The sequence below is a fragment of the Anser anser genome (assembly GCF_964211835.1).
Source record: "Anser anser genome assembly, chromosome: 3".
NCBI lineage: Eukaryota > Metazoa > Chordata > Aves > Anseriformes > Anatidae > Anser > Anser anser.
In genome coordinates, this window is record NC_139722.1 from 113,362,802 (window position 1) to 113,389,671 (window position 26,870).

General features: G+C 45.4%; 1 long non-coding RNA gene across 4 annotated transcripts; it reads left to right on the forward strand.

Moving 5' to 3' along the window:
* Positions 1 to 26,870, forward strand: LOC310898140. Of its 4 annotated transcripts, XR_014582982.1 has the most exons (4): positions 1 to 141; positions 2,866 to 2,974; positions 25,599 to 25,725; positions 26,245 to 26,870. It is a non-coding gene; the product is annotated as an uncharacterized lncRNA (long non-coding RNA). The 4 variants fall into 4 exon arrangements; XR_014582983.1 differs by lacking the exons at positions 25,599 to 25,725; positions 26,245 to 26,870 and adding an exon at positions 11,236 to 12,029 and having other exon boundaries at positions 2,866 to 2,992; XR_014582984.1 differs by lacking the exons at positions 25,599 to 25,725; positions 26,245 to 26,870 and adding an exon at positions 11,236 to 12,029.

The window sequence follows — 26,870 nt, forward strand, 5'->3', positions numbered from 1 at the left end:
TGCCAGCTGGGGCCCTCGTGGGCCTCGTGGCTCCATTTAGGCCCGGGGCCAGGCCCCCAGCTCTTGGTTTGGGCTGTGTTGTGGTAGCTCTTCTGGTGTTCTCACTCTTCTTTCTGAATGTAGCTGGGACATGTGCTAAAGGTAGCCTCTTGATCCTTGTCTTATAGCTGTACCTGCTGCTTATACCCCAAACCTCACCTACAGCCTTGGGTAGAGGTGGGCCCTAGCTCTGTTTGGGGACTGGGGGCTGGGCTCAGGGGTGGCTGCTGTGGTTGCTCTCTGCTCCTGCAGACAGCCCTGGCCTGGCAAAGTCACAAACCTTGGTGGGATGTGGGGACTGTGCTTGCACCCTAGGCTTCACGTGAGCAAAACCTCCATTGTGGTGGGTGCTGGCGGGGGAGACTGGGAAGGAGATATGCTTTAAAGGGTCCTGAAGCACCCCAGAACAGTAGAGAAGTCCAGTCTGGCTAGAGGAGGTGGTCAAAGCTTTCCAGGAGCCCTTCTGAGGAAGAGCTGTGTTAGTGCTTAAAAGTGGTTCCTGAATGTATGCATTTGTGTCCCCCCCTGTGAGCTGTTCCTATCTGCAGAGCTCTGGCTGAAGGCTGGCCTGTAGCTTGTGCCAACAGGTCTGAGCTCATGTTATGATGGTGTTTTTCTTCTCTTCTGGCAGCTGGAAAGGTACAAATCCCTTTGGCACCCACTTGGCATGAGCAGTGGTGCTACTGGCATGTCCTTGTCTTGGTCTGGAAGCAATACACCATGAGCTCTTTCTGGGGTATTGATAAAACAATTACCTGTCTTGGAGTTTGCCCCTTTCTTGTGGGGATCCAAATGAAGCAGCCTGAGCTCCCCAGACTCCTTTGCCCTGATGCACTTGTTTCCAGGATTATCTAACCAATCTTCTGGGAAACTTTAGCAGTATGAGAAAGTTATTTCCTAATTCTGGGTGCTGGGGTGCACCTACAGGTATGCTGTCAGCTAGTAATGCTGAAAAAGGATACTAGAAGCCCTGACTTAGGAAGTCTGTATAATTCTTGTTTAAGGAGATGGTTACCTTGGCAGAGGTGGTGAACCTGCTCCCTCTGCAGGGCATTTTGACTTCCTGGGTGTTGATCTGCCTTAAGTGCAAAGGTAAAACAAAGTAAACAAAAAAAAAGGTACCAAGCCAAAAATTCTTCTGCTGGGAAGTGTCTTTCAAGATGCCTAGGAACAAAATCTGGCAGGAGAATTTTTTGTGTATGCTGGTAAGTAGTCCTTGCAGAATGTGAACATAATCACAGGGTTGGAGGCAGTGCCCCAGCCCCTCAGCATCTGGTGCTGGTATCTGCTGCATGGGAGGAAGGAATTTCAGTATACCTGGTAATTAATGGGCAGAGGAAGGAGGATCTAGGTTTTCATGACAACCATAAAACAACAAAGTATAAATTAAACTCTGCTAGGAAATGAAATTCAAGAAGCAGAAATAGTTTCCTTGGCAAGCTGAGAATAATGCTGGCAGCACTCAGACTGGTTGCTAAGTGAGAGGGCAGAGCAAGGAAAGGATACTAGTAGCTGTGATTATCGTTGCTACCTTAACAAATGTATACATTCAAGGTAATAAAATTATGCTTCTAAAACTGTGCAGCTCCACAGTGTATTCTTTGTATGTATCCCAAGTAAGGGAATTCAGGGTCAATAAAGTCTTGGTATGCATGTTAGAGGTAATCTGTCCATGGTCAAAATCTGTTTATTCCTCTTGGTCACCAGGAGGGTTTTTCCCCCTGTAAATATGCAGGCATTTTTCTTTGCATGGTTTAAATGGTTGGTTGCATGTCTTTTGGTAATAGCAGCATATGGTTGGAAAGGGAAAACTTGTAAAGAACAGTTAATTGCTGGGTTCTCAGGTGGTATAAGTCAGAACTTCCATTGATCTGTCCCCTTACATTGAGGATGTGGGACCTGGTCCAATTTCCCTGGACACGGAGGCAGAGCTTTGCTCTGGCCTGGGTGGGCACAGGCTCAAGCCTGTGCGAAGTGCCTGCTGGAGGAAACTGAGCAAAGAAATGAGAATGGCTGTATTTTGGTTCCAGTCCTAAATCATTAACCTTTGGCTTGATGACATTTGTCTTCATGAAATGCTTAAGTCTATGGCTGGAAAAGTACTACAGGAGTGAGTAGTTACAGAAAATGCTTTTGCCACAAATAATGCAAACTGCCAGTCACGTTAGGTTTTCTGTGCATCTTCTTGGACTAATGTGAAAGTCGTGTCAGCGTAAGAAGCCAAGACGTAACAGAAATGCTTTTGCAGTTAAAGTTGCTGACTAAATTAAGTGGGCTGCTATTTTGGGGGTAGATAGTTCTTTTGATAGGCATGACAGGGCAGAGATCCCTTAACACCGTATTGCAAAGCATCGCTCTCCTTACAAAAGGATGTTGAAGGTGTAGGTCCCACTGAGCTGGGTGACTCTTGCTTTGCAATCTGGGAGTAAAAATAAGTTTTATCTCATATTTATCTCATATCCTTGTGGAAGCTTGTCTATCCCAAGGTGCAGTGCAATCTCATGAGGATACAGTTCTGCATATACTTCTCAAATGCAGTTCCTGTGTTACCAGACTCCAGCACAAACCCTCTCTTCCTGCTTGCTCCTCATCCCCTTAGTGGATTTCCCTTTTTCCCATTGAAGCTTGCTCTTTCATAAGCTTTCAAGCTATGCTGGAGAAGTTTGCCCGAAAGGATAGATCATTCTTAAACACACCTCTCTACTTAAGAGGATCTTTGCATAAATACAACACAGGAATTGCCATCTGTTCATGACTTTCACTTGCATCATGAACCAGGAATATTATTTCAGCCAAATGGTTACATCTTTGCTGCTTATGTTCTAGGATGAGCTGCAAAGATGGAGTGGCAAACAGATGCAGCAGTCTGCATGTGGAGCCCATCTGATTTTTTGGGGGACTATTACATTTAATCCCAGGACTAAGCTCTCTGAAGGTTGGTGTTACAATGCCAGTAAGTATTGCCATGGCAGAAAGATGATTTAAGGGCCTCTGGATGATAAATTTGTGGCTGAGGAACAGAATGAATGAGTGCCTCTGGGCTGGGCGCATTTCAGAGCACTGGTGGTATTGATGAGGGTATGGGAGCTCACACAGGATGGCTTTCTGTGTGTAAATTAACCTGCTGCTGTGGGTTTACTCAGCTCATGTGGTGCTCTGGCTCTGAGATGCTGTGCCTCCTGGCTTCTGACTAAGCAAAAAGCTCACTGGTAGATTTTAGAGCTGTTGTAGGATCTGATGACCACAAGTCTACTAAGGTATCTTAATTGCCCTGGAGGAATCAGATTCCTGATGACAGACCACAGGACAGATGTAGGCTGTGTTGTAGTTAGAGGTAAACATCCAGCACAGAGTTCTTAGGTTTCTTGTAAAATAAATTAAGCCAAGCAAAAACTGCTACTTAAGTACATGAAAATTCCCACTCTACCTCTAGTTTCAAGCCCTTAAAATGGCTCCATCACATGGTATCGGGAAATTGCACTGATTGCAGCAATTTCTTGAAATCTGGGAACTGGGTGCCAGAAAATCTCTAGGAATGAGTTGGGAGTGTTCAGGCTTCATCCATCAGCAGCAATGGGTTCCATGAAATCTGACCTCACTTCCTGCAGCCTGATGTTGCCCAGGTACAGGACAAATTGAAATGTGCATGTTACATTTATGCATATTTGCAGAGCTTGGCTGGAGCCCTAGTATTCAGGCTGCTCTTCAACACTGAGCCATTTGCTTACTGTGGGTCCTCACTGCAGCATCAAAATATATATATATAAAAATATGGTATGAGGAAGTTTGAAAAAAAAAAAAAGTTCTGTTATGAGTTTGGTCAGGTGCTGTTCTTATATCTGATGTGTACACTGTCCTGAGGTCTCACTTCAGCATGTGTTTAAGTGTTGTCTGTGACAGTTTGACTTCAACATGCAACCAAGTACTTTGTGTTTGTGCCTCACAGCAGCTAGCCTGGTTGTTGGACACCAGTGTACTAACACTTAGATGTCTCTTTAAAACAAAATAACCTCTCTGAAAATGGACAAAGACAGACTACTTTGTTTATGTAGTATCAACAGGAGCATCTTGCCAAAAGCAAAAAAAAAAAAAAATTTGTTCCGTAATTTATTCTAAGTTAAAATATCAAAACAGGTATATTCTGCTAAATTCTGGTATTATAGAGGGGACTTGGAAATTCTGCTACTTTTAAGAGTGAACTAGGTGAAATAAATAGAGTAGGTTTTCGTGTGCTATTGAGACTGCATTTAATGGTGTTCAGTGATTAACTTTATCATGGAGTGAATAAACATATTAACTTCTCAGATACTGAAAAGTATTGGGTTTAACTGAAAAAGTAATTTTTCACTTTTGTTGTTTTTTCAAAAGGAAAGCTTTCAACCACTTAGAGTATTTCATTTTTAAAAAACTGAATAAGAGACCTTCAAGATTTAAGAAGCCCCAGCTAAATATTTTCCTTTTTTTGGTGAGATTTTCCAGTAAAAAAACAAGAGCATGCACTTTGTTTTAAAATATTTTTAGCTGTATATCAGTGCAAGGGTCTGTCTTGGGAAGCAGAGCTCTGGGGAGGGAATGGAGTAACAGCTGTTAATTTTTTTTTTTGCCAGTTATAAAAACAATCCTTCAGCTTTTGCTATGGACCTGGGTGACCTTACTTGGGTGCTCCTTGGTCCAGTCCAGCCTTCAGGCTTCTGCCTCCTGTGTCTGCCTCGGCTATTCCATGCTGCAGGGGCAGCTTCTGCCTGCTCCTGTGCTCCCAGCAGGACCTCATCTCCCTGGGGCAGAGAACATGGGAAATGGTTAACTCATGTGGAGAGCCTGCAAAATCAGATCTCTGCTCAGTCACTTGTGCAGCTAGAAAGGCTTCAAATTTTGTTTGTAGTGTAAAAGACTCTTAATTGCCTGCTTTAGTCCGTACCACTGCAGTACGCTGTAATTTGAATTACTGTTTGGTTTTCTGTGTTACAGTTGCTGGCAGCTCCATACAGAATCCTGGTTTTAATGTTCATTTGAATATTTAATTACTCTATAATAGCACAATAATTACTGTGTAGCTACAGAGGAATTGCATGGCTGTCTGTACTCTGTAAACTAGTATTGACCTCATCTGCAAACAAATAATTATGCAGCGAACATACCTGTTTAACTTAAACAGTTATTAGAAAAGAATCAGGAGAAATGTAGAAAGTGCTGTTGATTCTTTCATAATGCCATGTACAAAATTCTTTAGTTCCTTGATTTCTTTTACTGACAGAATGTTAGATGATACAAACTGGCACCAGGAAAAATTTCTATAGCGTTTAATGCTGATAGAGCTATCTCTGAAGGCACCACATAAATACGCGGTGCTTCCTAGCCCTTTATTTCTGCAGCTGGCGATCAAGCAAATGGAAATATTTCCAAACAACTTCACATGTGCTCTGGCTGTGTCTCTGCATTTGGGGGCCTGTTCTAGGAACTTGGAGGAAAACCACAAGGTGGCAATGTGCACAAGCAAATAAAGCCACCCAGATCTGCCTGGGAGCCACAGCACTCAAAGATGGAATTACTCAGCCTCCAGATCTAACAGAACTCCTGTGTTACAGGAGCTGGGGTAGGATTTCAAGCATCTTTTCCACTTTAAAAGGATTTTAACTAAGAGTATATGTAATGGCAAATATCTCTGTACTGACTGCTTTGTTTCATGCTAGTGGATATCTGCAGTAAATGTTTTTTCTTTCCTTTAAGTTCAGATGCTCCCCAGTGAGTACTGGGGAACATGTTTTCTTGTCACCAGTCCCCTGCCTGGTGATCTGTCCTGGTGCACCCGACCATGCTCCAAGCGTGGGGATGCTGAGCACCTTCTTGACCCACTGACACCTTTCCCATCCCTCCCTTTCTCTGGGTTATCCTGGGCTGCAGGAGCAGCCTGTGCCTGGCTCTGACTTCTGCACCCATCGAGTGGGATGCTGAGAAGGGATGGGCAAAACAGTGCTTGGGCTTGTTTGAGGAAACCTGGTTTCCCTGTCAGTGTGCCTCTGAGGTGAGGGGTCAGACCTCTGTGTCTTGATGCAGGACTGAGAAAAAGAGCAAAACCTACCCTGCTTTGGCATGTGGAAGATGTATGTGAACTGCAGGGAATTCTGAGATCAAAGCTCAGTGATCATCTTCCTCATAGGAATGTTTTTTCTTAAGGAAATATGATGCACAATGTCCCTGTTGCCAGGTCCTTCAAAGCAGGCCTGTTTTGTACTCGGCCCTGTTTTGTACCCATCCCTGAGGGAAGGCACATACTTTTCTTCCTGCTTTCTTTTTGGGAGTCAGCTCATCCCCCTGCAGCAGTGATAGTAAAATCAGCAGGATTTAACTGTTGCATACATGCTTCTTGAGGTGCAAGCTGAGGCACTAAGGTATGTTGGTGGGATGTGATTCGGTCTGGTGCAAGGGGGGGGGCGTTAATCTGGCAGAACAAGTGCAGTGAGTTACTGTTTGCTGAACCGGGGGCTTCGTGCTCGCTGTCTCCCGAGCTCTGCCTGGAGGAGCCCTGTCGGGAAGCTGGCTGTACCTTCTGCTCTCCAACAGCAGGTGGCATCGCGGCTGAGTGCTGGAGGGAGCTCAGCTTTGGGACTTTCTGGGCATGGTTCCACGCAGTATCTTTTCCCACCAGTTGTGACAGATCTAAACTTCACATTAGAAGATTAAAAAGGAACAGTTTAAAAAAACAATCCCTTTTCTAGCTTGTTTGCAGACCAGCTATCCCCAAAATACCAGTGTAAGGCTTCCAAACAGCCAGCTGGCTGAGGAGAGCATGGGAGCATGTCATTGCTCTGAACCTGGTGAGGACCTGGTGCTTTACCAAATGGACTTCATGTCAGAGTTGCTGCATGCATCATTAAGTAGCAGGAGACAAGCAGAGTGTGAAGGCAGTAATACACCCTGGCTGCGTGTAGAGCAGGACCAAATGCCTCAGTGCAGCACAGAAGCATGGTTTTTGTAAAGCCTTGATAGCATCTCTTTGGCCATCCAGCACTATCTGCCTTCTGTGGGGGTTCCCAACCTGTGAAGGTCCTGCAGACATCATGCTGGGGACTTGCAGCTGCACCACTGCCACCTCCTTCCAAAAAGGCATGTAAGGCCACCATGAATCCACAAGTAACCACTCACAAAGCATCTCTGGATTCTCAAGTCTTGATTCCCCAGACACCTGCCCTGTGGAGATCTGGCAGCATGAGGCAAGATGTGAGCAGTACCAGGGCATGCTGCTGCAGTGCTGGGCCCATGGCAGCAGAACAGGCAACTGAGACCATCCTGCTGAATCCCAGGCTAGCCCCTGCTCTTATCTTTCCTTTCCCAGTTTTTCTGGCTATATTTTTAAAAATGCCTATTTTCTTTTGCTGTTTGAGCTCTTTTGCATGTGGTTGGAGAGCTTCAAAAAAGCATAGCAGTGTCCCTGCAAAAGAATTTACATTTTTGCTGTGAAAAGTCTGCCTTTTAAATCTGTCTCTTAAGACAGTGTTAGTAAAAGACTCTGCTCAGCACAGCTCCTTGGTAGGAACAGGTCAACAGGAGGCAAAGTTGCATGCTACCCAATGCATTCATGAGATTTACCCACTTGATTTTAGACAACTGGGTTGTTTTTCTGTGGATTTACAAGGGTTCAGTTCAGCACAGAAACAAACAGTGAAGATGATGTTCACTTACATTCATCTGTATCCTGCAGGATAGTAAAACAGGCTTCAACAGCCCAGATGATTTTGAAATGAATTGCGGAGCTGGGTGGGAAAGTCAGTGGCACTTTTCTAAAGAATAGAGCCCTTAGTGTCTGTGCTGCAACAGTATTCCCCCCCCTCCCCCTTTTTTTCTGTCTTTAGCTCTTTGTTATGTCAACATCTGTAGTTTTGAGTAAATAGCAAAAGGGGAGAATGCATATTGTACTCCTGTTAAAGGAGCAGGGCTGGGTGGGGGCTGGATGACCGTATGAACTGTGCTGCCTCTGTGAAGCAAGGAGGTCTGGAGTAAATGCATACATAGGACTTCCAGAGATCCTAATCTTATGATGAATGATATTGCTTAGTACTTCATTGACTGCATCCTTGCCTTGTGCAAACCAGTATAGACCTTGTGTCAGTACTTTGGATGTGTTGGTCCGCTGGAGCCAAGAACCTGATGCTTACCTAGCGTCTCTGAAATGTTCATGTCTTCTTTTGTCAGCTCCGTCCAGAAGCTTTTAGCTATGCTGGTTCTTATACAAATAAAAGATTTTTAAATAATTAATTGTGCAAATATCAGAGCACATTTTATCAAGGACTTTAAAATCCTGCTCTGCTTGCAGCTAATGCTGCCACCTCTCCATCCTCCCCCCAGCCAGTTCCAAGGAAAATGGGCAGAGCTGAAGTCCCAAAGCTAAGGAATTCTGCTATTTTTGTGAAAATACATTTAAGGCAGCGAGGGACATGGCTAGCAATGGCTGAAGGAAAGGCTGCTGTGTGAGTTTAGTTTTTGCAAGACCTCAGATGTGGTGTGAGAGATTGAAATGCTCACTAGCTTGGGCTTATAGAGCAGCTAAATGTCACCTGGTTCCAGGAGGGATTCAGCATGAGCACAGTACCTTCACCATGTGATTTGCTGTGTGTGGGGAGCAGTATGATGGTGCTGAAATCAATCCACTAGCGGTTCCATGCACGGGAGACCAATTAATGGGTAGGTCTCATCTGTTTCAGTGCAACCTCAGAGTATGCTTTTCAAAGGAAACACAAGGTCACAAAAAATATTTGCCAAGTAAATATTATGAACTATTAACTGGGCTGCAAGAGTAAACTTTGGAAGATGAGGTCCACCTTCTCCATTTAGCTGTTATTGCTCCCTTTGACCAGAGCCATGATATTAACAGTTGGGAGTCGGCAGAAATACTGGACTTCTCAGGTAGGCAACTTGCCTTACACACTGAAGGGCCTGTCTATACCAAGTAGTGGATGTGGGCTAATATTCCCTCTCACTGGGTGAGATGGCTGAGGGATCTCTGTGCTGGACTGCCATCTAGCTGCATGCGAAGTGCATACACTTTTTCTTAAGTGGTTCCACATCATGAGAAAATGGATCTGTTCAGATAAGAGAAGATGCAAGCCCACTGAAATGGTGTGGAGCAAAATCAGGACCTGGGCAGAAGCAATGTGATGTAGAAATAATCTTTCTACTGATAGGGGCTCTGCTGAATCTTCCAATTTAATGCGTGGTGGTGCTGGGTGTGAGTTGGCTCATGCTGTGCAGGCTTGGCACCCTGGCTGGCAGTGGCTTAAGCCCCTTGAATTAGGGGATGAGCTCTGTGCCTTTATCTTTCCTCAGTTGCTTTCCTCTTCCAAGCCCTGGGCTAAACAAGCTGTCTCTTATGGATGCACTTTTGTCCCATTTGAAGCTATCTGGATGTAAGCTTGTGCTTAATGCTTGAAACATTTATGTATTTTGCTGGATGGAAACAGGTCTAAGAACACTTCTATTTACGCATGTGGTGTTGACTTGTAGCCTTAAATCGTGTATAGCAGGAAGAAATCCCAAGAGGGGCAGTTTTCCTTCATTTGGTGCTGAGCAGACCTGACAACACTGCTGCGGTGCTAACAGCTAAGGGAACGGGTGTTGGTGCTTGGGAGATGTATTTGTGTAAGTAAATATGCACGTTTCAGTATTTGCAGAGAACTTAATTATGTTTGATAGCTAATTAATTTTGTTGTACTTTGACATTTTTACTTTAATATGCTACAAAAGACAGTTCATGAGGGATGGGCTTTCCTTCATTTTGAAAGCAGCGTCTACCTGTCTCTTGTTCTTCTGTATTCCGAAATGCTCTTTGAAGGTCTGCTAACCATTCTTTAGGTTGCAACCAATTTTTTTTCTCCTCTGGAAGCTTGTCAGTAAACTTTGTTTCCATTGAGCAAAAGGGGAAGACTTTTAAAAGCACAGAGGACTGTAAGGTACCTAATTTCACTGTAAGGTTGGGTGCCTAATTGCCCTTTGTGCCATTAAAAATGTCTCCATATGTGTTTTGTGGTGTTTGTGGGCTCTTCCCTCCTCACACAGGCAAAAATCAATTGATCAATGTTTGTTACAAAGTTATGAACAAACGTCTCTGGTCTCATTGATGTCAGCCCAGTGTGTTCTCCTTACTAACAAAATGAGTTGCAAAGTCAGCAGGAGGCTTGCAAGAACACAGAGCGCGGGTTTTGTTTGCATAGCACAGAGGGCTGGTTGCTGCTTAAATAACAAATCATCCATCTATGCTCCCACAGATCTTCTGACGGTGGCGATTTGTTTTTTTTTTTTTTGTTTTTTGTTTTTTGTTTTTTTTGCATCAGGAGTTGTTGTTTGAATAAAGGGTCATTTGCTGCCTTACTTAGGGAAAACAGTGATGTAAACATGTGGCGGTGCTGCATGTCCCAGCCTGCATGCTGTTTTCCAGCAGTCCCACAGAGGCATGGGCTGTCACAGCCTGGGTCTGAGCGTACTGCTGGCTGCCCTGGGTCCTGCACCAGCAGCTGTGGGACCAGGCTTGAGACAAGGTAGTTTGGTCACAGCTCCAACAGGACATGCTGGTGGGCTCTGCACAGAACCACCCCGAAAGCAAACCCTGTGTCTGGGAATGTTGTCCTAATGATTCTTGAACTCCAGCAGCTCAGTGCCGTGCCTGCTGCCCTGGGGAGCCTGTCCCAGTGCCTGACCACCTCTGGATGAAGAACCTTTCCCTAACACCCAGCCTGACCCTCCCCTGTCCCAGCTCCATGCTGTCCCCAGAGAGCAGAGCTCAGCGCCTGCCCCTCTGCTCCCCTCGTGAGGGAGCTGCAGGCTGCCATGAGGCCTCCCCTCGGCCTGCTCTGCTCTGGGCTGAACAAGCCAAGGGACCTCAGCTGCTCCTGGTATGTCTTGCCCTCTGGACCCTTGGCCATCTGTGTAGGCCTCCTTTGGATGCTGCTTGATAGGATCTTATATTGTGGTATCCCAACCTGTACACAGTACTCAACCTGTGTACAGACCAGGTCTCGTCCTGATCAGGTGCTCTGGCTGAGGCCTCGTATCAAAGACTGCTGAAGTTGATTCTGGTCTCCGAAGCATTCTGTTGCTCATCCAGCAGGACTGCTGCTTGGTGCAACACCTCTGTTATCAATGCTGCTTTATTTAAACTTGTAACAATATGTTGTGTTTTTTTAAAGTCCTTTCCTGCTGTTCCAGGTGCTCTCACCTCCCTGCCTGTTTTGAAGCAAAATACGCTTGGAGGATGAGAAGATGGCTTGCTGGCTGTTCTTCATCTTGCATTTGCTTACAGTTCATTCACGATTAGCAACTTATCTACTGTACTCTTACAGCTTCTAGCTTTTTTCCTGCCAAATTTTGATCATTAAGTCTTGTAGTATTGACTGTCTTGGATTTTGCTTCACTTATGTTCAACATTTAAAGGTTATTTTTAATGTATGTAAACAAATATACACTGTATACAAATGACCAGGAACTGTGATTATCACTTCTTCCCACCTTTTCCTCCAACATTTCTCTAGTTTCTGCTCTAACAGCAGGAACCAAAAATGTGCAAAATAAAAAGATATATTTCTAATTTATAGGAGTTCTTAAAAGGCTCCTTTAGGTTCAGATTAAACCCTACTGCAGGTTCAAGGGAAAATTTAAGAAAATCAATTTTCCCAGGCTGAAAGAGCAAAACCACTGCAGTTTATATAGTGTTCTTTGTTACTTGAATCAATACCTCTGTTCCCATGAATGGCTGAATAATCACTTTCTTACATAATGTTGGTACACAGACTTATCTCCTCCAGACTTTGTTGTTGAACCTGCAGTAAAATATTTTTTATCATTAACAGTTTCTTGCTCTTATCCTTGTTTAATTTTTTCCTGTATCAGTGTCTTGCTCAGAGCTTGAAATGTGGCAATTATTCCCTGCTGTGGCACTGGCATGAAATATAAAACTATTTTTCAAATTAATGGCTTTCCAAGAAATCATAAAGGTCATGCATAACAGTAGCTAAATGCAACTTTATTAGTTGCTTTGGCTGTGAATATTTTCAAATTGTCTGTTAATCACTAATGGTGGCAGGAGACATACCTATCCTGTAAATAGTAACAATGCACTTGAGGAAGAGCTGGTTTCTCCTGCTGCCCATCCTGCCCCAAGGCAGGGTGGGTTCCTCTTTTCCTTGCTGTGTGGCTGCAGCGCTGTGATGAGCCCCTGTCCCCTCTGCAGGAGTGAGGGGGATGTTGGAGCAGGGGCTACTGCTCTGCCATGGCATAGGTACGTAGCTATCTATGTGTTAGTGATGGCAGGACACCTCTAGTAGGAGGCTTTCTGTTGTCTTTAATGTATCTACTGTTTCCTAATTGTAGCATTGCAAATGTCCTTGCAAGGATATGATCTCTTCAGGAAAGAGGCAGGACATGCCTTGGAAAGGGTGACTAAAAACAAAAGCCTTTTTCTGTTTTGTTTCAGTAACTCATGTTTATTACAGCTTTGTATTTTAAGCATCATCTTTTCCACTTACAAACAGTTGCATTATTAAAAAGATATTTTCGGCTGATAGTAACCTTGGCAGTAGTTGTCAAGGCTAATAGTCTGACATTTCAGATCGCCCACAACTAATCAGCTGAGCATGGCAACACATTTGAGAAAGCCATTACGGATGCATGGCCACAGCGCGGGGTGTTGCAGCAGCGCTGATGGCCGCCCTGCAAAGTGTCTGATTTTCCTCCGCTGCGTGGGCACATGGCAGAAAAGCACTTTTGAGGGGCTCGGGAGCAATCCAGGCATGAGCAGTATGGCATGTGCTTGTGGAAAGCTCACCACAGTGCTGGTGAGCAGAGCTGCCTCTTCCAGCTCCTAGGAAAGGCTTTCTCCATCTCCTCAGTGGCTCTCATAGGGGGATCTGCAGTGGGGGCTCCTGAGCACCATCCTGAGTGACCTGTGGCAGCGGTCTCTGCAGCTGTAAGCCTTTTGGAAGCTCAGGGAAGCCCAAAGAGGCCAGCAGTTGTACCCAACCTCCAATATGTGGGCCTGGGAGCCCAAAAGAAGAAAAAACAGGAAGAAATTGCTTTGCCTTGTTTCTTTGGTGCTGGGAAGGCAGAGGTGCTTAGGATATTGAAGTGCTGGGGCATGCTCAGTGCTGAGGAGATGGCATTTTGCTCAGGTGCAGGCCAGGCTTGCAGTCAGGCTGAGAGGGGATGAGCTCGGTGCCCTTTGGAAGCCACCTGAGCAGCCTCTGGTCCTGGGCTGAGGCCCAGCCTCTGTCAAGGCAGGCAGCTGCCTCAGACACTTCTCCATTCAGTGGCATGTGGCTTGACTCCTGAAGAACAAATGGGGACGAATGTGAAAGCCCACTGTGCATAGTGAGGCAAAAAGCTGTCAGAAATCTAAGATTTAGGCAAGCACTTGGTGTGGAGACTGGGTCTCAGCCCTAGTTCTTGGCTTGTCCCCATCTAGGTCTCTAGCTTTGTCTGGGATGCGGATGATGGCAAGTTCTTGTTCTGCAAAATTTTCTGAGATGTGCAAGAAGCTGATTTAAGTGGAAATGTGAAGTGGGCTATAGTGTGGAGTCCATGTTGTGTGTTGGTTCCTCCAGTGCACGCTTAAAGATAATGTGTTTTCATGGACACAGTTCAGTGTATAAAAAGACAAGTTTCCGCCTGGTTACAGCACCTTGGAGTAAATGATGAATGTTAGGATTCTTTTCCTCTTCAGAAACAGTGAAAAGCAGTTTAATGTGCCTGACACTTCTGTAACTGAACATTGATGCCAGGCTGAGACCCTTAAAGAAAAGCTGTTTGCAAGCAAACCTTGTGTCACACTTTGCTCGCATTCTTATTGTTAAGAATGTTTCAGTGGGATCTTTATTTTAGCTTGTGTTTTGTGAAGCTCAGGGTGTAATGCTCCTTATGTCCCTGGGTGCAATGTCCGAATAGCTGAAGCTTGGAAGAAAATGCCGGTTTTCTTGACTCCCATGATGCTTGCTCCTGATGCCAGTTGGGGTGTTTCAGCCTGCTGGGGCTAATTAGACATCGGTGTCTGAGCACAAACCAGGGGTCTCTTCAGACAAGTGCTTTAACTCCCAATCCTGTCCATTCTCAGCTGTGCTCTCAGTGCAATCCAGCTCACTTTGCTCACTGGCAATTAAACTCTCTCTGTGTGTAGGTTAGTTTAATACTAGACTTAACCTAGCAGATATAAAAAGTTTTGTTCATATACCTACCATGATTTAAAAAGTAACAAAATCAGCAGGTCTGTTTTGCATCATGTTGGCCATGAGTGGTTAAAAACAGTTGATTGACTTGGATGTGGAGGGCACTGTACAACAATATGCATCCTATTTGCCTGACTGTAGGGTGCAAAGAAACAAATGATCCAAAGCTGTTTTGATTTTGCCCTCTGGAAGACATGCTCACTCCAGAGAAGACTGACACCTGGGTTTTCTCAGAAAGGCTTGTCATCTCAAATATTGGTTGAGATATAGTTCCCAAGACCAGACAGGGGCTTAAAAGAAGAAAATGCCCTGGCTGCCTCCATATCCTTCTGGGCTGTTAGAGGTAAAAAGCCAGCCCTGCTTAGATGTGAAAAGACTTGCTCTGTGGTAAGTGAAGTGATGTTTAAATATTGTGTAATCTGAATTATTGGAGCCAGTTCATAGGGCTTTGTTTCCCTTTGCTCTTCAGCGTATCACTGATTTGCTCACTTTGAGGTTGCATTTCACTGCATTTCTATCCCTCTGTCTGCTTGTATCAGTAACTATCTCTGAGCCTGCAAGAATCTAGACCAGTGTATGCACATAGTTGTGTACTGCTTCTTGTTACTTTTTCCTCAGATATTTATAGAAACAGGGTTCTGTTGTGTCAATATAAAGGTTTCTGCAGGTCAGCCAAAGGACGTATCTGAGGGAATGCAACTAGCAGGTCTGTGTGACACCATTAGCTCCATGATTACCTGTCTTTCTAGGAGAATCCTGTGTTTTGCAAACAGGAATGAAGCATGCTGTATGGAATAGGGTGGGAGGGAGGGGAAGGAAGTAAAAAGGGTAGTATTTGAGAAATGGTGTATTAGGGCATAACCTGAAATGGCATGTACCAGCAGGAAGTGAGAGGAATACTAAGTTACACTTTTCACACACAGATTATGCTTTTCCAACCTGAACTAGCAAAGTTTGCATAAACCCAGAGACACAAACACGTCCCCTGCCCCTCTTGTGTGGTGACTGCTGTTTGGGTCTGCTCTCTGGACACATCCAGTTTGCTTCCAGCCCTGCTGCTGCTCCCTGCTCCCATACCAGCCATCTTTTACTAATGGAAACACATTTCTTTTCTGTCCTTTGACAGCTGCTTGGGTTGGGGAGGAAGAATAAGGAGAAAATATGAACTAAACATCTTTGTGTTTTCTGGGATTTTTCCTCATTGGCTTAATTGCAATAACATTTATATCACATAATATAGTGCACCAAGGTTGTAATTTTCCTATCATCTAAATTGCAGGCTGAAAAGTGTGTTAGGAAAGAACTGTAGAGAATGAATTGCTGCTTTCAAAATGACTACTGTTAACTGACAATGTGACCAGCAAATGATTACCAAAGACAGGATGTTTTTGTGTATGTTAGTGAACTGTAGCATGGTGTTTCTAAATCTGTCTCAGCACACTGAATAATACGTTTTTAACTAAAAGAAATCATCTCCTTCAAACATGTGCCTATGTTTCTTAGAGGTGCTTATAAATAATAACAAAAAAAAGGGGACAGATTAAATATGCCTAATTCTGTATCTGTGTGTTATTGAAGGAGATATAATTAAAGGGATTTTTGAATTTGAATTTAATTTCTACTACTGTTTGTGAATGTTTTGATGTCTCTGTGAGACCCGTCAACTTCACGTGTTTCTAACCAGCTGTGCTTTCCCAGGGCTCATGTTGTGCATTGCTCCTGCAGCATGGAAGCGGTTGGAGCTGTGCAAGACGCAGAAAAGCCCAGTCCTCCCGAGGGATGTATGCAAAGAGGAATGTATATTGTAGTCAGTGTGAGGGGTTCAAGTAAGGGGACAGCAGCTGCCTAGCCTGCTGGGTTTTTCCCTAAAACCTATTTTCCAAATTTAGGTCCTTTGTGAGATCCCAGTGCTTCAGCTCTGAGCTCTGAAATGTTTGCCTCAGCACAAGTAAGAAGTACCAGGAATGCTGCCTTTTTTTCAATTTTCTTCTACTTAGCTTATTTATGTTCAAGTATATATGGAAGTCAAAATGAAAGCCATTTGAATTGCTATAAAACAAATTAAGAAGTCTCAAAATTTACCCATGGTCTATGTTTATAGAAAAATGTTTCTATGGATTTAAGTTTCGGGGTGGGGTTGGGAGGTTTGGGTTTTCACTTGTACCCACTCGTAGAGGCTTTTTGTTTATTCCATTACTAAAACTACAAATGCTGTAAAGTTGGCTTTAATAAATACAATTTCAGAGAGCAGCCCATGGCTATGCTGATTTTCAAGTTTATCTGCTCTGGTCCTGGAGGATTTGTCTGGATCCCATTTGGTTGTTGCTCCTGTCCCTTCCCCTTTGGTTTTGTTTTTGCACCTAGACCCTGCAATGCCTTGGTGTTTTGGTTCAGCCCATCCATATCTAACATTAATAGGAGGGGAGCTTCACTGCTGAGTGAATGGAAGCACTGTATGAACAGGGAGAACAAAAGCAGACGGTTTGGTTCCTGTATGCTCTGATTTGCTTTCAGGCTTTTCTGGTTCAGTCAACTGCAATGCGTTGTTGGACACTTTAACGTGCATTAAAGTGCCTGGCACATCAAACACCCTGAAAGTCCTGAGGAATAGATCTGAGATGTTGCAGCATGCATATTCACAGTGCCTTACGTTCTGGCTTGGCAGAAAGCATCATGGCACATTACTTCTCATGGTAATGCAGGATGCACGAGTTCATAATGAGCAGTAAATGACCAGTTAATTTAATACAATGGATGGCTTTGATATATCAGAAATATTTTAATTTTTAAATTTTTTAAAAAACACCAGTGTGGTCATGTTCAAAATGAATGCAAGCAGCCTGTGAAATCGCTAATTTAATTAGTGGGTACTGCAAGGGTACAAAAACTGCTAAATTACCTTGTCTTCTTATTGAATAGCCCTACTCCGTATGTATATATCCATCTTGCTTCGAAGCCTAGTTTTAGCTGCCAGGGGAAAAAAATCTGGTATTTGAGGGTGGTTGTGGTTGGTTGGTTTGTTTTGCGTAGTGAGGGTGTTTTTTTCTTTTTGCATAGTATTCCACAGCACCAGCAGGGTTTAATTTTTTTCTAAAGATATCAAAAGGTTATTTTAGTAAAATGCATATGGTGGCCCCCTTGCTCATGCTCTGTTTGGTCTCTGGATTACTGTTTAGTAAATGTTTCTTACAGCACATTTTAAGCCCCTTTAACCAGACACAGGTTAAAGGAATTAAATGTGGTGAGAATAAAGCCTTCTGCATATTTATGCTGCCACAAGAAACAGTCCAAAAAGGCTTTTGATTACTTAAGTCTTAATTTTTTTTCTTGTACAACTCCTTGCTGGAAGAAAATATTAGCGCATCGCCATCTCTGAGGCCTCGAAGTACTGAAGCACTAGGTGAAGAAAGCAATTTCATGGTTCATGCCACCATTAATGTCTTGTCGTAATCTTCAGAGAGCAAGTCCCTTCTGTTTAAGTTTGGGATAATGAAGGGTTTAACTTTTCGGTTCTGTCAAATTAGTTGTCAGAGTGAAAATGGGGGCCTGCTTCCCTTTGGTTGTGTGGAGATTGCCTGTGCGGACACATAAGTGAGCATTACAGGTGATTCTTTCTCCACATGGAGGTAGAGAGGTTCCATTTATTGCCATCAAATGCATTAAGCTGGAAGTCAAAGCCCTTAGCTTTTTGCTTGCTGCTAGTCTGGACCAGAAGACAATCAAACCATAAGGGTCATTTTCTGCATGAGCTAACCTTTTCCTCTCTTACGGTTTGAAGCCTTTGTTGACAATGAGATGCTCAGTGGGAACATTAAATTAACACTTCATATTCGTGGCTGTAAATTTACTGGCAAGCTGAGGAAAAGTCAGGGAAAACAAACACTCCATCATTTCTGCTTCATTTAGCTGCTGAATGGGGACACTCTCACCTGCAGAGAAAAGAGGTCAGGGCAAACAAGGATAATTTTAATCTGACTCTCAGCCTAGTCTTTAGTAGCGGTGGATTGTGTTGCTTTCTGTGCGGAAAGTAAAGGTGAGAGTGAGGTGAGAGCAAGAAAATGGATAAGTACTGTGTGAAATGCTTGAGAGACCTTGTCGTGGGCAGGAAGGGATGGATTGTTGTACTGGTTACTACGGAAACTGGCAGGCTAAATACTATTAATTTTGCAAACTACAGAATCAGTTTGCTCTCAGATAATAGTCGCAGCAAGGTTTCCTTGCGTAAGCCAGAAGATAGCACTGAATTTCACAGCTGAAGGTTTAAAAACTGAGCTGCTTTCTTTCACAATGAGATAACGATGCTCGATGGTGACTTCATCTTCCCAAGTCGTGTGTTACATGTCGCCTGTCACTTCCCTGGGTCACAGTCACTACTGACGATGGCTTACAGGTGCTGATGGGCAAATAACGCTTGTTTCTGTTGCAGTGCTGAGTAATATGACAGCACTTGGTTGTCACCAGCTGTCAATGCGTGTGACACCGGTGCCCAGGTTCCCAAAAGACTCGGGGTGCCTTAAAACTAGCTGTGCAAGGCTTTTTGCCTTACTCCATCAGTGTCATTTGTAAGTGATATAAATTCTATGAAAAGGGGAAACATTAATTTTGGAAAGATGCTTGGAGATCAGAATAAGACAAACACCGAATGCTTGATCTACAGTGCTTGTATTTGCTTGCTTCTTGTCTGCATTTCCATCAAAAATGTTACAGAAAGGCTGTAGATATTTCAATTAATTTTGGCAAGTCTTGTTCTTGCAATGCTTGCTGCGATGCTTGTTTGGATGTTTGGGTTTCAGAGCAGCTTGCTGCTGATTTTGGTGGGAGCTGCTGTGGCAGAGGAAGGATGGTGGGGCAGGGGAACGATGCTCACTGCTGCGAGGGGCATCACCACTTGGGGACGTTTCCATCATAGGCCCAACCTCGTGGGGGCCAAGCCCTGTAACCCCTCATTACCTCACTGCCTTTCACACTTGGAGCTGTGGTGGTGGGTCTGGGGGATTAAGGGGGATTCTGGCCCATGCGGGAGGGGTGGGGGCATGCTTCCAGTCTCCCTCCAAGGTGGTCCCACAGGGGCTGTGGGGCCAGGCTGCCAGTGGCTACGGCAGCACTGGGGCTGCCTTTGATGTGTGGTGGTGGAGGGAGTGGGGATGCGGGCGGGCGGCTGGTGAATGCCTGGCGCGGTGCTGCCCAATTTCCCAGGGGGTCGCAGGGTCAGGTTTGTATTTAGTTAGCGGTAATGATCTCGTTAGGGATCTGAATGGACCACCGTCCTCGCTCTTTCAGGGCTGCGAGCGTGCCTTGCCTTCACCGCTCCTCCTGCCTTGTGTGGGCTGTGACGGGGACATGAGAGGCAAGTGATGGGCGGTCACGCATGGGGATTGCCGACAGCCGCGGGGGACGGGGGCACCAACACTGCACCCCAGCACTGCCGGGCCTCGGCTTCCATGGATGGGAAAGGGGTGGGGGGAATGAGTCTAGTGCTGTGGGAGTAAAGCATGAGGAAGGCGTTGAGCAGCCGCGGAAGATTAAGGAGCTGAGAAAGTGACAAACTGATAATAGAAAGCACTTCCAGTAGTAGTAATCCTTGACATGTAAGGACAAATATGAATGCTTTTGTTCTTGAATTTAGATTATCTTTCCATGCAGCCCTAAAACTTCAAGCAACTTCATGCGCCTGTGGTGCAAAGTGGGAGCTGGGATGCTGCTGGGCTCTGGGAAGCGCTCCCCAAGGAGCGGGGTGAGATGCAGGGCAGAGCACTGCCTTTCTTGTCTCGTCCTCCGGTTCATATCGGGCAGCCTCACCCTGCTGCTCTGCCACGCAGCATCCCCAGCCTGCCTGTGCACACCCAGTAGTCCTGGAAGTGGTGTTTAATAAATTTCTTAGTGCTCTTACCAAAACATAGGTTTCATGAGGGCGTTGAAAATCAGGCAGTTTGTATGGGCATGTGGCTCTGCAGGAAGGTCTGAGGCAAGGAGAAAGGAGACTTACATGGTGCGGTGACACTTTTATGATAATTAGAGCGTGTTACAGAGAGAAAGAGTGAAGGGAACTGCATAAAATAAGGAAACGAAATAAAACTGATTTTTAGACACACAGCTTTCTGATTCAATTGCAGAGAATTGCAATACCATACAACAGTGCTACAGATACTTTAATTGACTCTTTCTGTGGGCTGCCGGGCTAGAATAGAAGTCTGTCTACCTATGTACTTGGGAATTTGAAGTGTGAGTAAGGGTCTGGAGGAAAAGAGATGCTCCTGATGGCAAGAAGGGATAGATCTTAAGGTCCTTAAAGCAAATTGTTATGGAGAGAATAGTCAATTAAGTTAAAATCTCTCCAAACATAACTGAATGTTGCTGGGAATTCTGTGCATGGCTTCTCCCTGATGCTGTGAAGTAAACAGTAGAAGAAAGGAGCCACACCAGTTGGACTAATGAATTCACTTGGAGTGCCTGACATTAGCGCACACGTACACCCTGCATTCCTGCTGGTGGTCGGGGGTGATGGGCAAGGGTCCTTCAGGGCCGGCACCAAGGGAGGGGAGAAGCGGATGGGTGGCTCCTCGGCCGTGGTTTTCCCTGTAGCAGGTCTGCACCTTCGCTGCCCAAAGTGCTCCTTCGGTACCTCCATCCCTGCTTGAGGAAGGGGTGTGTGGAGCTGGGGCTGGGCAAGAGGGAGATGGAGAGAGAGCCCAGCCGGGGTCAGGGTTAGGCGGTGGGGCTTGTAGACCTGCTTTGCTGCTGAAAACATTGCCATTCATGTTACTGACCTCTTAAAAGATAAGGTTGAAATGTGCAGCCACACAGCTGAGAAGAGAAAAAGAGGATCAGACACGCAACCCCCATGTACATATGATAATTTCTAGTCTTGGTTTATCTTGTAGGAATTACAAGATACTGAGTAGGAAATAAATCATAATGTCAGGACTAAATGCCATGTTCCTTCTCAGTGTGATTTGCAGCATCCCAGTCAAACAGATTTCGTTCCATCTCACAAGATTCTCCCCCTTAATTGAATTATGCCCCTGACTAGCAAATGGGATTTGTTCTTTGAGATACAGGGAAATTACCATTTGATGAAACAATGCTTTACTCCTTCATCACCTGCACAAACATCCTTCAGGAAAACTATTATGCAGATATCCTTGATTACAGAGTATTGTTCCTTTTGATCTCTAGCTTCATTTGTTGTAATCAACAACAATGTAATACTGCGTGAATATTATACAGTGAGTGCACAGATACATTTGAACTGTCCTCGACAATTGTTTGCTGACTGTTTTCTTCAGAACTTCAAAAGAGTTTCTTGGTTCCATTTAATTAAAATGCTCTCTGCTGCAGACGGTTCATTGGCAGGCAGATACTGTCAGCGGGTTGCTGGGTGCATGATGGTACGTACCTACTCACTTCTCGGGGGTGGCGCCCTCAGAGTAATGCTATTGACCACCAGGAACTGGATTTTCTGAGGAAATCAAGTAACCTGAGCTGATATAGATATTTCTACGCTAAAACTGTGGTTGGTCAGCAGGAGACTTGTTAATTCTGTACTGACATTTTTTGGCAGTTAACTCTGAAGTGCAACTTTAGCAAGAATTTATGACAGCCCTGGTCACAAAGGGCTCTGCCTGGCACAGCAGCCTTGTGCCATGGGGACCAGTGGGCACCCAAAAGGAGCTGCTGCTCTGTTGTGGCTGGCAGTCCCCTGTTAGGTACAGTATGTGTCCATCTGCCTGAAAAATGAGCTGGCAAACCTGGCAAGGTGGGCAACAAAATCTGTATCTGCCTATGAGGTGGAGGGGTGGCAGCTAATCTGATTAGCAAGGGCTCTTCTGATTTTCTTGGCACAGCACCTGCTGATATGCACTGTTACTAGTGAGCTTATGCAGCTTGCAAGAGCTGTGAGAACATGCAAGAAGTGTGTGTGTGTGGCATGGGCATGGTACCTGGCTAGAGTGTGGGCCCAGAGCAGTTAAAGCCCCAGGTGCCCAGTGCAGTTTGGCAGGAAATTCAGCAGAGTTGAAAACACCACGAGGAGCTTGGAACATGTAAATTTCTCTGGGACTTTCTCTGGTGATGGGGTGTGAGCCTGGCCATGCAGCATAGCCTCACGCTGTAGTGGAGCAGGCGTGCGACATTTCACTTCAAGCATAAAATTGATGTTTACTCTGGCAGTCTGAAAATGAAAAGGAAGAAAGCATAAAAATAATTATTTACTGACTGAGCGGCTAGTTTCATTTATTAGTTTCACATCTCTTACAGAGCTAATTACAGTGAATCTCATTAACTGCATGGAATGGGCTGAAGAGCAGCTTTCCCAAGGCCGGTGGCTGATGTAGACTTAGTGCCTGCACTGGCAACAATCATCAAGAAATCCTGATTTCCTGGGGCAATAGGCTTGGTGCTAATTTACGTGGTCCTTTTTAGCACATGCTGATGTCTAGTGGTGAAGACTTAGAGGTGTACTTGAACAGTTTAGAAACTCTGATCTAGACTTAAATGCCAGAGACGTTCCATAACATACAAACGTTTAAAGAGGTGGCAGAGTATTGTGGTGTCTTGCAGTTACAGATCAGTGCACAATACCCCACGTTTTTATATTTTAACTTATGAATCAAGTGAATTTAGATTATTTTATGTTTTTGCTACCCAGCCCTAGCTACCTTTTGGCCCAATGAAGTATTTTCAATGTATTTTCACATAACTTGTATTTATAAAATAAAGGTATTCTTGGTTTGTTCATCCTTGTTATGGCCACGAGCAAGGCTGTGCTTTGGCAGAGCACTTGGGATGTGTGTGGCGTGCAAAGACAGCTGCTGACAGGCTGCAGCCTGTTCCCTGCTGCTGCTGCACTCCCCAGTGCTCTGGACAGAAGGCACCTGCAGGGTGAGGAGACCTTCCCCCCAGTGGCTGGTAGCCATACAGTAGGGAAAGGGCAAATCACAGGTCCACTGTGTAAATAGTTTATTTCAAGAAACAATCTGTTTTGTGTCCCCCAGTGTAAAAGAACCGTATGTGCAGAGAGGCCAGCAGGCCTGTTAAAACATTGGTTCCTCAGCTGGGGATTTTGCTGTTTGGCATTAAAAAAAAAAAAAGTCTATAGGATTGGGTCCATCGCTGCTTCTGCCCTGCCTGGCAGCTTTCTGCAGTGCTGGTGCTGCAAATGGCCTTCCTGGGGGTGGGAATGGCATGGGGAGCAGAGGAGTTGTGGTCATTTTGAGTCTTGTTCCTCTTGAGCATTCAAAAAAAATCACATCTTCCCAAAGTTTGAGGGGGGTAGGAAAGCAGGTGCAAGAACTGGAATTTTAACTAAAAATAGCATATAAACCAGACTCCAAAAACTGGAAAGTTCAAGAAAGCAGCAAAACATTCTTTAATTAGTGACAAAGGGAGGGAGCTGCTGTCGGAGGTGCCTGGCAGAGCGCCCAAAGCTGTGCGCTGCTTCCCGTCCTGCAGAACGGCAACTCTGACAGATCAGGGCTGCTTTAGGAGAATTGGTTGTTCCCATATTTTTATCTAAGATATGAATAAGGAATAAATCGTGGCTTAATGCACGTGTCCAGTACCTAATCCTTCCAGCTACTGAGAGATTAGTAAGGGCTCAGCAGAGCCAGAAATGAGACCCCTTGTCTGGATCACAGAAGCAAGGTGTGAACTCTGGAAGCACTGAGGTCCCAATTCCTATCACGGGGTGCTAGGTGGAGATGTTTCCAAGGGTTGGGGTCTGCAGTGGCCAGCAGATGATTTAGCAGGTCTGTTTCTGGCTGTACAACAAACCCATTGCTGTTGGAGCCCTGCCAGGATCCAAGCTGCCCAGGAGCTCTCATTCGGTTTCTACAGCCAGGGGTGCGCAAGAAGCGATGCAGCTGGCACAGCAGCCCCTTGTTCATGAAAGATGCGTTTGTGTCAGGATTTGATGGCTGTGGCTTAATCCAGGATATGGAGGAGGGAAGTCTGTGGCTGAAGCTGCTCATTTCATTTGCTTGGATGCAGCCACTGTCACGTTCATTTTTTTTGTGATGATTCCCAAGACTTCGGGCGCTTGAAGTGCCGAATGTTAACAGCAGAAAAAGCAGCAGGTCCAAAAGCAAGGCCTGTTCAGCAAGGAGTGGATTTCGGAAGGAATACAAATTGTTCTGCTGCCAATTTTTTTTTCTTGACCATACAGTAACTTTGTAATTAATGTGTTAGCTGGCTGCCAATTAACAAGCAAAATCGTTTCGGCTGCCGAATGCTTTTTCACTCCCAATCAATTTGCTTTTTCTCTTCTGCCTTTTATCTCCGCAGTCAGTCGGGTACCACCGCTGAAGCCATCTGCCCCTCTGTTCTGGGAGCTGCTGTTGTAGCTCCTGGTCCCCTGCTGCCTCCAATCTAGCCCCCCTTGGGCTTGCCTTGCACACTGCTTTGTGGCTTTCTTCCTTGCTTCATTCGATCACGTTTTTCTTCATTCTTAGAATCACAAAATCACTCAGGTTGGAAAAGACCTCCAAGATCATCTAGTCCACCCTTTAACCTAATACCACAGTCCACCACTGAACCACCTTCTAAACCTACACATTTCTTGAAGACCTCCTGGGATGGTGACTCAACCACTTCCCTGGGCAGCCTATTCCAATGCTGCACAGCCCTTTCCCATACTCCCTGTTCCCCCTTCCCATACTCCCCTATTACAGGCTTTCCATGCACTCTCCCATGTTTCAGTGGTTGAGATGGGTCTCCTGGTTTTTCCATTGCTCCAAAAACATTGCTATATCTTTGGATATGATTTCTCCAGTGTGCCAGGTGGTGGTGGACTCATGTGCAGTCTTGTTAGGAGTTTCCTCCATCTCCTCTTTCCTGTGTTGCTGAGAATGGATGCTGGCTTCACCAGGATGGAGGTGGGACAGGTTAGCTTTCCTGTCTCCAAAAGGCTGCACATGGATGTGGAGATGCAGAAACCTAATCTGCAGCCCAAACTGAATAATGGTTTTATTGAAGCTTGGGCTGGGGCAGTGGGAAAGAAGTGAAGATAGATGTGGCCATGTCCTTCTGTTCTCTGGCAGCTAGCAGAGTGGGGGCTGTGGGTCACAGACACCAGTAAGGATGAGGAGGGTCCTCAGATGACGCCTGCCTTGCCAGGCAGAGCTGCTGTTATGAAATGGCCTCTGACCATGGATAGCTGCAGTGGGCAGAGCTGGGGGCTGCATGAACGCATGGCGTGGGACTCGCTTGGCTAGATGGGTGGCTCAGGTGATGGGCTACCTCTGCTGCTCTTTTCTGGGGAAGGATGGAAGGAGATTCTCCCAGGGCACGGGGCGTCTCAGCCAAAAAAACAGAGGACCTAAGCTGATCAGCTGCATGCTGAAACCATTTTTTGCTCAGTGCTGACTGCAGGAGGCTGGTGTGGGTACTGATCTCTGGACCTGCACCATGGTGGAGTTGGTGCCAAAGGTGTCTGATGGTGCGGGAGCTGACATCTCCTTGGGACAAACTCCCCTGGGGACTCAAGGTATGCCCTAAGCCCTCTGGCTCTGCTCTCCTGCTTCATCATAATGTTAACAAAGCCCTTCAGCACATCTAATTTGGTTACCTATTCATCCTCTCCGTATGTGTTGTGTGCGTCTCTGGCATGTATATGTATATAATTCTTATTCTCCAGATTCATAAAATACCCTCTAGGAGTGGGGCTGGGTGCGGGTGACCCAGATGCACAAGAGGAAATGTTTCATATCTCAAGGAGTGCCGTATGTGCACCCCGGCAGCCCCTCCCTCCCGCTTATCAGATGTAGGGCTTAATGGGCTTAAGAATTAGAGCAGCTGCTTGGTGCAGAATTTATTGACCGATTGTGCATAACAAGTGGAATTAAAACTGTAATTGGCTGAGCTGCTCCTTGTCAGTTTGAGAATTTTTACTTTTTTCGAGGCTTGATATTTTCATCAAGGCTCCCAGACTCTTCCCTCCCTCCCACCTTGTTGTACCGCTTTCGGGACTGAGAAGTAACCAAGTGTAAACCTTCCCATCTTCTAGGGTTGGAGCTGGCCCCTTCATGGGTGGCCTGGAGGAAGAGGCTGAGATGGGGAGGAAGCAACAGTGTCCATGGCACCTTCTCTGCAGCAGCTACTGCTGGGAGGCAGTTGGAAACCCCAGCTCAGAGATGGTCACCCGCTGTGTCCCAGCCTGCAGATGCGGGCTGTCACTGCTGCAGTCCCGCATGAATCAGAACTATACTTGCTCCTAGATCGCAGGTGGAGTTTGGCAGCACTTAGGGCTGGCTGCATGGTAGAGGATGAGAGCAAAGGCTAGCAGATGTTGTGGGGCACAGAGCCACTCCACAGGTCACCTCCCTGAGCAAGCATGTCCCTTCACAGTGGTCCTGGCTCCCCTTGTAAATGCCCCTAATGTAACCAGTCTCTTCCAGAATAATCTATCTTCAGTTTCCCACCATTGGCATAGGAGTAATAAGCTCGCTTGGTGTGTTAAGGCAGAAAAGGGGTCTCACCTGGAAGATGAGCTGCCATTGAAGCATTGGTCCTGCTCTGTGCTGCAAGTCACAAGACTCACAAGTGCTGTAATGGTTTTTCCTTTTGATAAAGCAGGTCTCTGAAGGCCTCCCTGGAGAAACCTCACCTGTGCCTTTCTGCTTCCTCTTTCCA